Here is a 14,690-nt window from a genome sequence, read left to right as displayed (position 1 = left end):
TAACAAAGAGTCTCTTGTGTCCCCAACACACCCAATACAATGGTAAATTGTATATGTGCACTAGTTCGGCGAAGAGATGGCGATACAAGTGCAATATGGATGATAGATATGAGTATTTGTAATCTGAAATTATAAAAACAGCAAGGTAAATAATGATAAAAGTGAGCGTAAATGGTATTGCAATGGTAGGAAACAAGGCCTAAGGTTCATACTTTCACTAGTGCAAGTTCTCTCGACAATAATAACATAATTAGATCATATAACTATCCCTCAACATGCAACAAAGAGTCGCTCCAAAGTCACTAATAGCGGAGAACAAACGAAGAGATTATGGTAGGGTACGAAACCACCTCAAAGTTATCCTTTCTGTTCTATCTATTCAATAGTCTGTAGTAAAATAACATGAAGCTATTCTTTCCGTTCAATCTATCATAGAGTTCATACTAGAATAACACCTTAAGACACAAATCAACCAAAACCTAATGTCACCTAGATACTCCATTGTCACCTCAAGTATCCGTGGGCATGATTATACGATATGCATCACACAATCTCAGGTTCATCTATTCAACCAACACAAAGTACTTCAAAGAGTGCCCCAAAGTTTCTACCGGAGAGTCAAGACGAAAACGTGTGCCAACCCCTATGTGTCGTGGAATTATCACATCAGATGTCCTAGTGTGAGGACTTAGTCGTGAGGCTAATGCATCTATGCGGTAGCTTGAAGGGGTTGGTCGGAATCGAGAGACGCAGGGCGGATCAACACACAAGACAAGGATTTAGACAGCTTCGGGCCTCGGGAAACATCATCTGGTAATAGCCCTACATGTTGTTTGTGGCTAGGTCTCATTATCCTCATGAGGGAGTCGCCATCAACCGGCTCTCCTCTAGTTGTGTCTAGCCCTATTGATTATCTTCTTGCTTGTCCCTCTTTGGGGAGCCCTGCCCCTCCTTATATAAGTTGAAGTGGCGGGTCACATGTGGAGTACTTTAGGATTAGGACTAGTCTACCTTCTAATACAAACCGGATACAAGTCTGGGTCTTAACTCCTTGTAAGGTAAATATTCCTCACGCCTTTCCTCTTAAACTGGCCTGCCATTTACATAAACCGGCCTTCTGGGCCTTGGGCCTTGTCATCCGTCTGTCCCGCCCGCCGGGTTACCAGTGAGTCATAATGTTCAGGTAGGTTGCTTGTAAACCGTCTGGTCAGGGCGGGTCACCAATGAATCGCCAAGTGTAAACCGGGTCTCAAGTAAACCGCCAAGTACGGCCGGGTCATATTTCCTGGCCGGTTCATACCGCAGGGTATGTCCCCGACATTAGCCCCCAGTTTAGCTTGGATTTATCCATGGTAAACATATACTGCAAAATAAACACAAGAACAAATTTGACATGTCGTGCTCCGGGTTAAAAATTCTTATAAGCCGACGCTTGATCATCCTTAAATCCTTGTCATTTCTTCCTTCTAGAAAATCCGGGTCGGTAGACCAGCTTCATAATCAATTTGCTTGTAGAAGAAATATTGTAAATAAAGAATCCATTTGACTCGGCCTTCAATGCTCTGAGCTGACAAAAATATTGCTCTTTAAATATTCAACTGATATTCAGCCGGTTTGAAAATGTAGAACTTGCCGATCTATGATTTACAAAATCACCGGGTTATAAAAACTGATAATTCCGGGTCATGATTGTTTCCAACGCTGGTTCATGATTGTTGCCAACGCCGGTTCATGATTGTTGCAGACACCGGGTCATAATGATTGGTGATGCCGGGTCATACTGAAAATCGGAAGATATTTCTCCCTTATATCCATATTACCTATAGCCCCCAAGTCTTGAACAGAACAAAGTGATGATTTGAGACTTGTTTCCAAATAATTACTGCCACTTTGAAGAAATACATGTTGTTCATCTCAGTCACTAATAAAAACTAAATACTCCATATATGTAGCCCCCAAGTGCCGGGTTGTCATGCTTGCAGCAACCTGGGACTTGAAACTGCCTTATGCTCATAAAAAGTTCAACCAGTCTAGCCCCGAAGGGCCGGGTCATTATGCAATAATGAGTAGGTACTTTGTAAATATAATCATGTAGATTTGAGCAGTGATGGTGTAGCCCCCAAGGGCCGGCCCAGTAAGATAATATTGAGCTGGGAATTGATATATACTTCAATGAAAATAACATCATATGATGTAACCCCCATCATGGGGCTTGAATCCACGTCCACAAGGTTAAGAGCCTTGTGCTCTACCAACTGAGCAATGGACCCTTCAATATAATAGATTTAACTTGTTTACCTTGAATTGTTGACAGGAGCAATTGGTAGCCCCCAAGGGTCGCCTCATTATAATGTGATGAGTCGGGTCTTCAATAAGATGAGCAAAAAATGACTTTGCATTAGCCCCCAAGTGTCATGGTGCATGCTTGCAGCGACATTGAGACTTGCATATTTGATGTAATCATAACTTGAATAATATAGCCCCCAAGTGCCGGGTCGTAAGCCTGCAGCAACTCGGGACTATTCCTTCAATTATAGAATAAATCATATCCATTGATAATATGATAGCCATTGCGCTAAAGCGACTTTGAAAACATTAATCATAATACTGGTTATTGATAATTATAATAAAATCCAGCCATGTTGGCTATTTGAAGATTTGAATAATATAATCCAATGATTTATGAGAGCATGATTCTAAACACCGGATAATTTATCATCATACTGGCGACTTATAGTCCAAAGCCAGGCTGGGTTAATAAACGCCGGTGATTTATAATTATGCTTTATTCAACCTATTTCTGCATACAACAAGTTTAAAGTGTCCTGGCGGTTTATCGCCTGACGGGTCATAATGCCCAACATATAACCCGGTTTATAACCAAGGCAGCAAGGATAATAAAATATGAAATATATCATGCCTTTGATACTGAATCACATCGCTGGTTTACCAACTTTCTTGTAGTAAAGATGATAACCCAAATCTGGAGTACTGATAACTCCCACTGTGTTGTGCTGGTTTATAAGAAGCCATGGTGAGTTATAATAAACACTGGATGATCATCCTGGCGACTTGTAGTCAAAGCCAACCCGGGTCAATAAACGTCGGATTATAACTGATCATGTACTGACAACTTAGAATTGAAAGCCAAGCCGGGTCAATAAATTCCGGTCTATCCATGCACATATGATACATGCTATGATGATGTAATGATAATGCAACATATGATGATGTATATGTATGACCAAGAGGGTTTAGGCTATGGTTCATATATGACCAGAGGCCCCAAGTAGTCATAATTGTGGCATTGTAGCGATCAAGAGGTGTAGCTATGGTTCGGATATGACCGGAGCCCCCAACTGATATCCCTATTGGCCTTATGCCTATCAAGAGGTGTAGCTATGGTTCGGATACAACCAAGCCCCCAAGTGATTTCCCTGGTGCCCTTATGCCTATCAATAGGTGTAACTATGGTTCGAACCCATAGCCCCCAAGTGATTTCCCTGGTGGCCTTATGCCTATCAAGAGGTGTAGCTATGGTTCGGATACGACCAAGCCCCCAAATGATTTCCCTGGTGGCCCTTATGCCTATCAAGAGGTGTGACTATGGTTTGAACATAGCCCCCAAGTGATACTATGATCTGTGCTCAAGGGATACCCATGTTTGAGCTGTGATGTGCAGCAGACTCTCTTTGGCCCCTTATGATAATATTGGCTTGATAGCATGATTACCGAAGTAAACAGAGTTGCGCTCTTATGATAACATTGGCTTGATAGCCATATTAATAGGGTAGTCACAGCTGTGATCGACCATATGATAAGCCAATAAGGCATGATACCCATGTTTGAACCGCGCATCATGGCAGCAAGTTCTGTTTGGCAACTTTTAATTTTTTTGAGAACTCGAACCTGCGAGAGATGAATTCTTTTTGAACCGGATGTTAACCCGGATTTTGAGAGCTTCAAAGCTTTTTGGGAGACATCTTTCCCTTGAACCGAATTTTAAACCGGAATCTTCATTTTTTTTTAGCTGGAAATTTTCCGACGGCCTTTAAACTCGAACTTGCGAGAAATTAACTCTTTTTGAACCGGAAATTCTTAAACCGGATTTGAGAGCTTCAGAGCTTTGTGGGAGAACGAATTTCCCTTGAACCGATTGTAAACCGGATATTTGAGAGCTTCAGAGCTTTATGGGGGAACAGATTTCCCTTGAACCGGATTTTAAACCGCCATTCTTCATTTTGAATCGGAAGACTCTTCTGATGACTTTTAAATTTTTGCCCATAAGGCAGTAGCCTCCGGGACCGGGTTATCTTTCCCTCCAACGTCCTGGGGTTCTCGACTTCACTGAAAACCGCGGACATTTGCTGAGCTATATAATTGTAGCCCCCGAGTCTCAAGGTGACTCGAGGAGTTGGCTTGAGATTCTCCATATTGGACCGTGATATAAACCGGCATAAGTTGCATATCGTTGGTGTTGATAGCACGATATAAATCCACAGAAGGTTGAGGTGACTGCGGTGGGTTATAAATGATCCCGTATGAGTCGTGTCAGCAACTCGGCCAATGGTTCCTTCCAAGGCTATTTGAAGTTAACCAAACTATAGTGGTGGCGACTTGTACGCCTGCCCACTAGGCCACCCAGTGCAGACGGCGGTTGATAGTATATAATAATTTGCCTTCATTTTGTTGAAAGAAAACCAGGCTACCCAAGCTGTGACTTGCTCATACTCAATGAATAGCTCATGCAGACAGGTGCGGCCTGGCGTGTTGATGTAGACTAGGCCGCGAGAGTCGTACGGAAAATACGACCGCAACATCAGAAGTGGCACAGACAAATGAGTGGACCGCGACGTTGTAAACTGGTGCAGACAGGCGAATTAACCACATCATGTTGATGTAAACTGGTCTGTAGAATGGCAGCTTGCAAATATATTCACCGAGCTTGACGGTGTGGTCAGATGCTAGCGCATTATAATGGTGGCGCGAGCTATACATCCATGATACGGCCATAACTTTTGTGATGAATAATTTCTCCTGCATAAATAATATCGCAAGCCGGAGTAATTTATTCTTTTTAAAGAAAAATATATCAATAAAAAATTGATTGGACAGATTTCACCTTGATATGTTAGGCCAGAAATTATCCACCGCGGAGTTGATGATCACCACGGGTGAGTCGGCCACGGGAGCAGACGAATGAACCGGTTGCGACATTGTAAGCCGGTGCGGACGGGCGAGTCAATCGCAGGCGCGGCAAGCTGTGTGGATGGGCGAGTTGATGTAGACCGGATTACGGGGACATCGGTCTGTGCGTGCTGTGTGGGCAGCGTGGCACAGATGAACGCTAGTGCAGGATCATGCTGGCGCGCTCCGTATCCGAGGTATGACACCACATTTGTAATGAACAATTCTCCTTATGCATTTAGACAACAGATGATCTTTGAACAGTGTCCGTCGAAACGTCTGACTGTGATTTTTGACCCAGTAACTGATGCATTTAGCAGATGGGTGATTCTCCATTCATTATTTGTCCCAAAAGTGCATACATTTGTGTTGATCCCCTTTTGGTCCACACATAGGTGACGTGGATGGAGAAAATCCCTATATGCTACTTCCCTTTTCTTTGAAATAACCTGCAGCTCTTCTTCTACCCCATCTTTCTCAGGCGGGAGGGCCAGCTCAAGGCAGCGGCTGAGACAGACAAACCACCGGGCGGCCGGGCCACGCGCGGTGTAAGCCAGAGGGGACCACAGTAGAAGCGATGGCATCTCGCCGAGGCCACGGAGGCGGATGCGGGGTGCGGCAGAACCAACGCGGATGGGTGACGCGCCACCGGCAGGCGAACGGCAGCTTGAATCCGGGCACGGCCCGATGCAGCGTTCAATGTCGGCCGATGGGGGCAACTTGTAGGCGAGGTCATGGAGATGGCGGTTCAACGGCAGACCACGTGCAGCTTGGTGAGTCGATGCGGAGCCGGCACGGGGTGGCGCAGGAGGCCAGGCGCTGCGCAAGCGGGGATATTTGATGAGTCAGTAGTGTTGATTTGTCCACCACGTGATCTCTGATGAGTTTGAGAAAAGCAACTTGATCTTGAGAGGCATGCACATATTACTACTAGCAGATGACCATAGGTGCTTTGTTCCTTTCTGACGAACAAGTTGTTTGCTTCTTTCTTTTGATGTTCAATCCTTAATAATGATCGATGTATCATTTTTTTGCAGTCAGTTGAGCAGGTCATCCGCATCCTCTTCTCAACCATAGTACAGAACCAAAAAGAGCTTGCTCAAAGCGGAGACGGCTGAAGCAGGCAAAGGTGTGCTGAGCCACGGTGATGCACGCGTTGGGCAGCGGCTAGTGGCTCGGTACTCGGCCACAGAGGCGGAGAAGTGCCGGCGACTTAGCACAGGGGTGCGAGGCCAGCCAAGGCTCACTGTGCGACATAGGATGCAGCAACAGCCGGCTCAGGTCAACTTGGAGGCGGCCCGGATAGGCGGCGGCAACTTGTGGAGGCGTATTGCCGCAGCAGCGGGTCGACTCGGAGGCGGCTGATGGACTGAGGCCGTGCGTGCGACCACAGCGGCAGAGGCGAGGGAGGTCAACCCCGTGCGGGTGAGGTGAGCCAAGGTTGCAGTGAAGGCAGGCCCGACGGCGGCTGCCCTGAGCAGAGTAACTTGCAGGCATGGCCATGGAGGAATCCAAGTCCAATCCACTTCCGAGTCCTCCTCCCGGTCGCTGTCAGTTTTAGCTATCCATGTCCGTGTCTTTCAGGTTGTGGGCTCCCTCGGTTCTTTTTTTTCCTAGTCAAACTTGATGCTTTCACGTGACGAGGAAAAAGGTAGTACGAACTCTGTTTTGATCCTTGATATGAGTAGTATTGATTACTGCCTCCAGACTTGTTCTTGTAGATAGCAAAAAACAATAGTCAGAGCTTAGCGGATCGGACGGGAGTGGTTGTGTCCGGCAGAACTTATGTCTTTGGCAGCTAGCCATAACCAAGCAGATCGAATCCATGTTAATTTCGGTTACAGCGACTTGCTTTTCTGATCAAGATAACTCTCGCCGCTTATGATGTTCCGACTATTTTGTCGTAGAGATGATGTAGATTCTTCTGTACTGGCTCTTTCTCATCTAGAATAATGCGAGCTTCTCGAACCTTAGAAGAGATCCCTCCAAGAACTCAACACCACCGTGCGTGGCCCCACGGTGGGCGCCAACTGTTGTGGAATTATCACATCAGATGTCCTAGTGTGAGGACTTAGTCGTGAGGCCAACGCATCTATGCGATAGCTTGAAGGGGTTAGTCGGAATCAAGAGACGCAGGGCGGATCAACACACAAGACAAGGATTTAGACAGCTTCGGGCCCTGGGAAACATCATCCGGTAATAGCCCTACATGCTGTTTGTGGCTAGGTCTCATTATCCTCATGAGGGAGTCTGTAGGATCAGAAGTATGTCTAGAGGGGGGTGATTAGACTACTTGACCAATCAAAAACTTAACCTTTTCTCAATTCTAGTCTTTGGCAGATTTTAGCTATCTTAGCACAAGTCAAGCAATCTTCACACAATTCAAGCAAGCATGCAAAGAGTATATGAGCAGCGGAAAGTAAAGCATGCAACTAGGAAGAATGTAAAGGGAAGGGTTTGGAGAATTCAAACGCAATTTGGGGACACTGTGATTTTTGAGTTGTGGTTCCGATAGGTGGTGTTATCGTACATCCACGTTGATGGAGACTTCTACCCATGAAGGGTAACGGTTGCGCGAGTCCACGGAGGGCTCCACCCACGAAGGGTCCACGAAGAAGCAACCTTGTCTATCCCACCATGGCCGTCGCCCATGAAGGACTTGCCTCACTAGCGGTAGATCTTCACGAAGTAGGCGATCTCCTTGCCCTTACAAACTCCTTGGTTCAACTCCACAATTTTGTCGGAGGCTCCCAAGTGACACCTAGCCAATCTAGGAGATACCACTCTCCAAGAAGTAACAAATGGTGTGTTGATGATGAACTCCTTGCTCTTGTGCTTCAAATGATAGTCTCCCCAACACTCAACTCTCTCTCACAGGATTTGGATTTGGTGGAAAGAAGATTTGAGTGGAAAGCAACTTGGGGAAGGCTAGAGATCAAGATTCATATGGTAGGAATGGAATATCTTGGTCTCAACACATGAGTAGGTGGTTCTCTCTCAGAAATGGTAAGTTGGAAGTGTAGGTTCCTTCTGATGGCTCTCTCCACGAATGAAGAGGAGGTGGAGGGGTATATATAGCCTCCACACAAAATCTAACCATTACACACAATTTACCAATCTCGGTGGGACCGAATCAACAAACTCGGTCAGACCGATTTAGTAAACCTAGTGACCGTTAGGATTTTCGGTGGGACCGACATGCAACTCAGTAGGACCGATATGGTTAGGGTTAGGGCATAACGTAATCTCGGTGAGACCAATTACACAAACTCGGTGAGACCAATTTTGGTAATAAGCTAACTAGAGAGTTGGTCAGGTAAACTCGGTAGGACCGGTTCACTCTTTTTGATGAGACCGAAATGTTACGAAAGGGAAACAGAGAGTTTACATTGCAATCTCGGTGGGACCGATCGCTCACTTCAGTTAGACCGAAACGTTACGAAGGGAAACAGAGAGATTACAATCCCATCTCGGTGAGACCGAGATCCCTATCGGTGAGACCGATTTGCCTAGGGTTGGTGGCAGTGGCTATGACATCTGAACTCGGTGGCGCCGGATAGAAAGAATTGGTGGGGCCGAGTTTGACTTTAGGTTTAGGTCATATGTGGATATGAGAAAGTAGTTGAGGGTTTTTGGAGCATATCACTAAGCACTTGAAGCAAGAAACTCATTAAGCAACACCTCATCCCTCCTTGATAGTATTGGCTTTTCCTATAGACTCAATGTGATCTTGGATCACTAAAATATAAAATGTAGAGTCTTGAGCTTTTGAGCTTGAGCCAATCTTTTTATCCTTAGAATTTTGAGGGATCCACTTTCCTCATCCATGCCACGCAATTCATTGAGCTTTTCCTGAAATGTTTGTCTTGGAATGATGTTAGCTCAATAAGCTATATGTTGTTAGGAATTACCAAAACCACCTAGGGATAGTTGCACTTTCAGAGTCGCCATCAACCGGCTCTCCTCTAGTTGTGTCTAGCCCTACTGATTATCTTCTTTCTTGTCCCTCTTTGGGGAGCCCTGCCCCTCCTTATATAAGTTGAAGCGGCGGGTCACATGTGGAGTCCTATTAGGATTAGGACTAGTCTACCTTCTAATACAAACCGGATACAAGTCCGGGTATTAACTCCTTGTAAGGTAAATATTCCTCACGCCTTTCCTCTTAAATTGGCCTGCCATTAACATAAACCGGCCTTCTGGGCCTTGGGCCTTGTCATCCATCTGTCCCGCCCGCCGGGTTACCAGTGAGTCATAATGTTCAGGTAGGTTGCTTGTAAACTGTTTGGTCAGTGCGGGTCACCAATGAATCGCCAAGTGTAAACCGGGTCTCAAGTAAACCGCCAAGTCCGGCCGGGTCATATTTCCTGGCCGGTTCATACCGTGGGGTATATACCCGACGCTATGCATAGATTCCCAAGGTCACGGAACCTGCAAGTTGATCACCAAAACATACATCAAGTAGATCACGTGAATATCCCATTGTCACCACAGATAAGCACGACAAGACATACATCAAGTGTTCTCAAATCCTTAAAGACTCAATCCGATAAGATAACTTCAAAGGGAAAACTGAATCCATTGCAAGAGAGTAGAGGGGGAGAAACATCATAAGATCCAACTATAATAGCAAATCTCGCGATACATCAAGATCGTATCACCTCAAGAACACGAGAGAGAGAGAGACAGAGAGAGAGAGAGAGAGAGAGATCAAACACATAGCTACTGGTACATACCCTCAGCCCCGAGGGTGAACTACTCCCTCCTCGTCATGGAGAGCACCGGGATGATGAAGATGGCCACTGGTGAGGGATTCCCCCTCCGGCAGGGTGCCGGAACAGGGTCCCGATTGGTTTTTGGTGGCTATAAAGGCTTGCGGCGGCGGAACTCCCGATCTATTGTGTTCCTCAATGTTTTTAGGGTATATGGAGATATATAGGCGAAAGAAGTCGGTCAAGGGAGCCACGAGGGGCCCATGAGGGTGGGGGCGCGCCTAGGGGAGGTGGGCTCGCCTCCCTGCCTCGTGGACATCTCGAAGCTTCCCTTATATGCACTCCAAGTCCCCTGGATTGCTTCCATTCTAAAAATAACTTTCCTGAAGGTTTCATTCCGTTTGGACTCCGTTTGATATTCCTTTTCTTCGAAACAATGAAATAGGCAAGAAAACAACAATAGGGTTGGGCCTCCGGTTAATAGGTTAGTCCCAAAAATAATATAAAAGTGTATAATAAAGCGCATAATCATCCAAAACAGATAATATAATAGCATGAATGCTTCATAAAATATAGATACGTTGGAGACGTATCAGTGGCCCATATCGAATAGATCGGACACCCAAGGACCCCTTAGTCCAGGACTCCCTCAGTCGCCTCGGGCCGGTGATGCCCACGCCCTCGCCACATCCCCTGTTGCTAGGGTCATCGCTTCACGCGGGCTGAGCCTACGCCAGCCCCTCGCTCCTTGGCTGGTGAGTGCTCGCACTGCCTTGGCACCGGTCACCCCCGCTCCGAGTGCCGGAAGGATGTCCACTGTCGACGGTGCCGCTTCTTCGGTCATGTCATCCTCTTCTGCGCCAACCCCCGGTACTCTACCCCGGCCGCTGTAGCTGCTAAGCGCCTCCGTGTGGCCTCCCCACGCTCTACGAGCTCCTCCGCCCATAGCACCATGGAACCATCCCTGCCCGCATCTTTCGGGCCTTCTTCCCCCTTTGGTCTTCATTGTCGTCGTCCGCGGCTGTCACTGCCTCGCCCGCGCCGGCTTCTTCTGGCTTGGGTGCCACCCACGAGATCGTCCCCATGTCCGGCCATCCCGCGCTCCACCCCGAGGGGGGACATCTGCAACATGCCCCGCACCGCGTGCCTCAAGGATGTCGAGCGCGCTCTCCGCTCTACCCTCGTTGCCACGGTCGCCGGGAACCGCATGGGAGTTTCCTTGTTCGACATCACGGACACGATCTCTTCACATTTCCACCTGGGCCCGGATGTGTTCTCCGTCCCCTTATCGAGACAACGAGTTCTGCTACGCTTCTTCGGCATTGAGACCCAAGCGCGCATGGCCGCAGCTGTCGGATTACGGGTTCCGCAAACCCTTGAGAGGTTCGAACTCTAGGGTGCGTGCAGAGATCTCAACCTACCCAACCTGCCAACTCGCGATCCTCCTAAGCCTAGCGCGATGAGCTCAAAGAGACAAAGAGACACAATAGTTTATCCTAGTTTGGGCCACCTTGCAGTGTAATACCCTACTCCAGCATTTTGGTGGATTGCCTCGAGGGCTGAGGATGAACTAATACAATGGATGAACTGGCCTCAGGAGGTGAGGTGTTCTTGAGCTCAAGAGAGCTGGTGAGGTGGACGGGTGAGAATGGATCTGATCACCCCTCTATGGTGGTGGCTAAGTCCTATTTATAGTGGCCTTGGTCCTCTTCCCACAGGCGGGAAGGGATCCCACAACAGCCGGATTTGAAAGGGGACAAGGAGTATAGCTTATCCTGAAAAAAGTAGTCTTCGCCTATGAAAAGCCTCTGGCCATGACGTTGTGGTGGGCTCGTCGATGACCTCTGTCATGTCGTCCTGGCGGTCTTGGTCTTGTTGCACCAGAATGGAAACCTTTGGCTGATCCCTCAAGACTCCGCTCCTGCGGCCTGCCTCCTTTGCACCGAAGAGGAAACCTATGCTCTGCGCCCACCTGGCCTTGGTCGTCATGGCTCACATCAACTGAGCCTCATGAGGTATGCCTTGCATAGAAATCTCCGCCCCTCGGGAGCCAGCCTGAGGAGGTCGATCCCCTCGGGGGTCTTGGTGTCGTCCGCCTCATGAGGCTTGGCCCCTCGCGAGGGTCTTGAGTTGTCGATGCTGAAGCTGGGCCATACAAGGCCATCGATGGAGCCACGTGGTGGGCCGTAGGCAGGCTTGGCTGGATACCCCCATATCCAGGACGCCGACAATAGCCCCCGGGCCCAAGGCGCGCTCGGACTTGGCTTCCAGGCGAAGCCAAAGGGCAAGTGCGGAGCGCCGCAGGCCCTAACCGCCTGCGGCCTTGATGACGCATGGCAATTGATGGGACATGGGCGACTCCACTTCCCCATGCTGCCTTGGCAACTGTTGGACTTGACGGGACGATGCGGCATACAGAAGATCATGATGGCCCGAGGTCGTGGAGGCTGGCGGATGGCCTCCCTTGGCTATAAATGTGAGGGAGGGGTAGAGCCCCTCGCCCATCTCTCCTTCGTCTTGCTCTCGCCTGCTTCTTCTCTTCTTCACCTCACTCTCATGGCGTCGCCGAGGAGGTTTCAAGTGGCCGAGAAGGGGAAGGCTTCCAAGGAGGGGCCAGCCTCTCCGCCTCCCAAGAGAGGCCGCGGCCATCCCCACAAGCATCCCGCGGCTCTTGCGGCAGCCTCCAGGGGGCGTGGGCGCGCACTCATCCCCCAGAGGCGGCATTGCTCTCGGCGCCCGTGATGGCACCTCTTCTCGCAGCGGGGGCCACCGGCTTCTAAGCAGCCCCCCTGACGAAGGGAGGCGCGCCGTGATCGTGCGCCCGCCTCGACCGCACTTCTCCTCGCTGGATGTGCTCCCTGAATTCATGGTGTGGTCAGAGACCCCGGCCAGCACCTCGCTCTAACTTCCGCATTTCTTCTCCAGTGAGCTTCCTTCTTCGGGGCTCGATGGCCTCTGGCTGCAGGCTGGCGAGTGCTGTAGCAGAGCTTCGTGGGTCGGGGGCAAGGTTGTCTCCTCCAGCAGCATGGTCCTGACCCGCGGCTTGCAGACATTTGCTTGCGCGCGAGGCCTGGGTGAAAGGTGCACCCTTCACTTCAAGTACGACGGCCTGGCGACCCTATACATGAGGGTGTTCAGGGAGGACGGTTGTGTCGTGGGGTGCTGCCCGAAGGATGGCAGCGACGATGAAGGTGGCGATGGTGAGCTTGGTCTTGGCGGCGCGCGCTCCTCCTCCCGCGATGGCAGCTCCTCCTCGGATGAGAGATTGAGCAGTGGTGGCTACGACCGGCCCCCGCGTCATCGTTCCCAGGTCGAGGACGTTGGCGGTTCATCCCACCGTGGCACTCAAGTGAAGCTAGAGAGGAGCCCGGCGTGAGGATGGGGGCCTGCAAACTTGGACTCAAGACCGGCACCTTGAGGCGCTGCTTGAGGATGTAGCGCTGGTGCCGGGTTCGTACGTCTTTGGGCCCTCTTTGTTTAGCCTTTCCTTTCTCCTGTAATTCGAAAATAAGATGGTGTACCCCACGAGGGCATGTAATGAATTATGGCAGTTATGCCTTTTATGCTATGCTTGCTATCTTGATGTTGTGTTGTAATGTTTGTGATCCGGGTAAGTTAGAATAGAAAAACTTAGCTTGGTATGTGCGTAGTAGTTTTCCGCCTCGCAAAGATCTGGCCTCAGGTACACGACGGGGCCCCCTTCCCGAGGAGCCATGGGGTATCAGGAGCTGCCACAGAGCCGCTGTAGGGTTGCTTTTAGATGAAAAGAAAAACCTGACGAGCGGCTCACTCCTTCTTATGTGAGCACCCTGCCATAGATTAGCTCGGACTTGGTGCACCGCGTCACGCTGCCTGGGAGGCATGGATATGAGGGGTGATGGTGCCCATGAGCTTGATCAAAGTCTCCTCGCGAGGATGAGGCTGAAACACCCGGGTTCGGCACGGTGCGCACAAGCAAGGGCAGGCCCGAGGCACACACACCTGCCTAGCCCCACGCGCGAGGCACGCGAGAGGAAGTGACGGGCGACTGCCACCTCTCTCATACCCTCAGGTAGAAAACACCTCGGGAAGAAAACAGATCGAGGGACCAGAGTTCGAAAATACCAAATCCATTGAAAGGTCACTAAAAACTGCAAGCAACTTCAGAAAGCAAATGAATAGCCATGTCCGGCACCTAAACTAGTATTCTCACCAGCGCGAAGCTAAGTGCTGCCACTAAGACGTGGGAGGGAGCCCCCATGAGGCCCCAGGGTGACTCTCAGGAGACTCCGGGGCATGTACAGCCCATCTTATTATTACGTAAGAGTGTCACGAGCGGAGACCTTCACAGGCCGGAGCCTTGCTTCACAGGCTGGAGCCTTTCTTCAGGGGTAGAACTTCCGGAGGTGCTGGATGTTCCAGGCGTTCTGGATGGGGACCCCGTCCTGTGTCTCCAGGCGCGCGGCGCTAGGCCTGGAGACACGGGCAATCCTAAATGGGCCCTCCCACATGAGAGAGAGCTTGTGCAGCCCCTCCCTGGAGAGCACCCGTCTTAGGATGAGGTCGCCCACCTCTAACATCCTGGAGCAGATGCCACGGTAGTGGTACCGCCGCAATGCCTGCTGGTACCTCGTTGCCTGGAGCGAGGCTTGACACCGACGTTCCTCCCCCAGCACGAGATCCATCCCCCGTGAGGCGTCCTGGCGCGCCTCGTCAAACGCCAGGACCTACGTGGAGCGATGCTTGACCTCATGAGGGAGAACCGCTTCTGCTCCGTAGACGAGGAAGAACGGCGTCTCTCCCATTGGCTTGGTC

The sequence above is a fragment of the Triticum dicoccoides genome, chromosome 2B (genome assembly GCF_002162155.2).
Source record: "Triticum dicoccoides isolate Atlit2015 ecotype Zavitan chromosome 2B, WEW_v2.0, whole genome shotgun sequence".
In the NCBI taxonomy this organism is placed as follows: domain Eukaryota; kingdom Viridiplantae; phylum Streptophyta; class Magnoliopsida; order Poales; family Poaceae; genus Triticum; species Triticum dicoccoides.
This window is presented reverse-complemented; position numbering follows the sequence as displayed.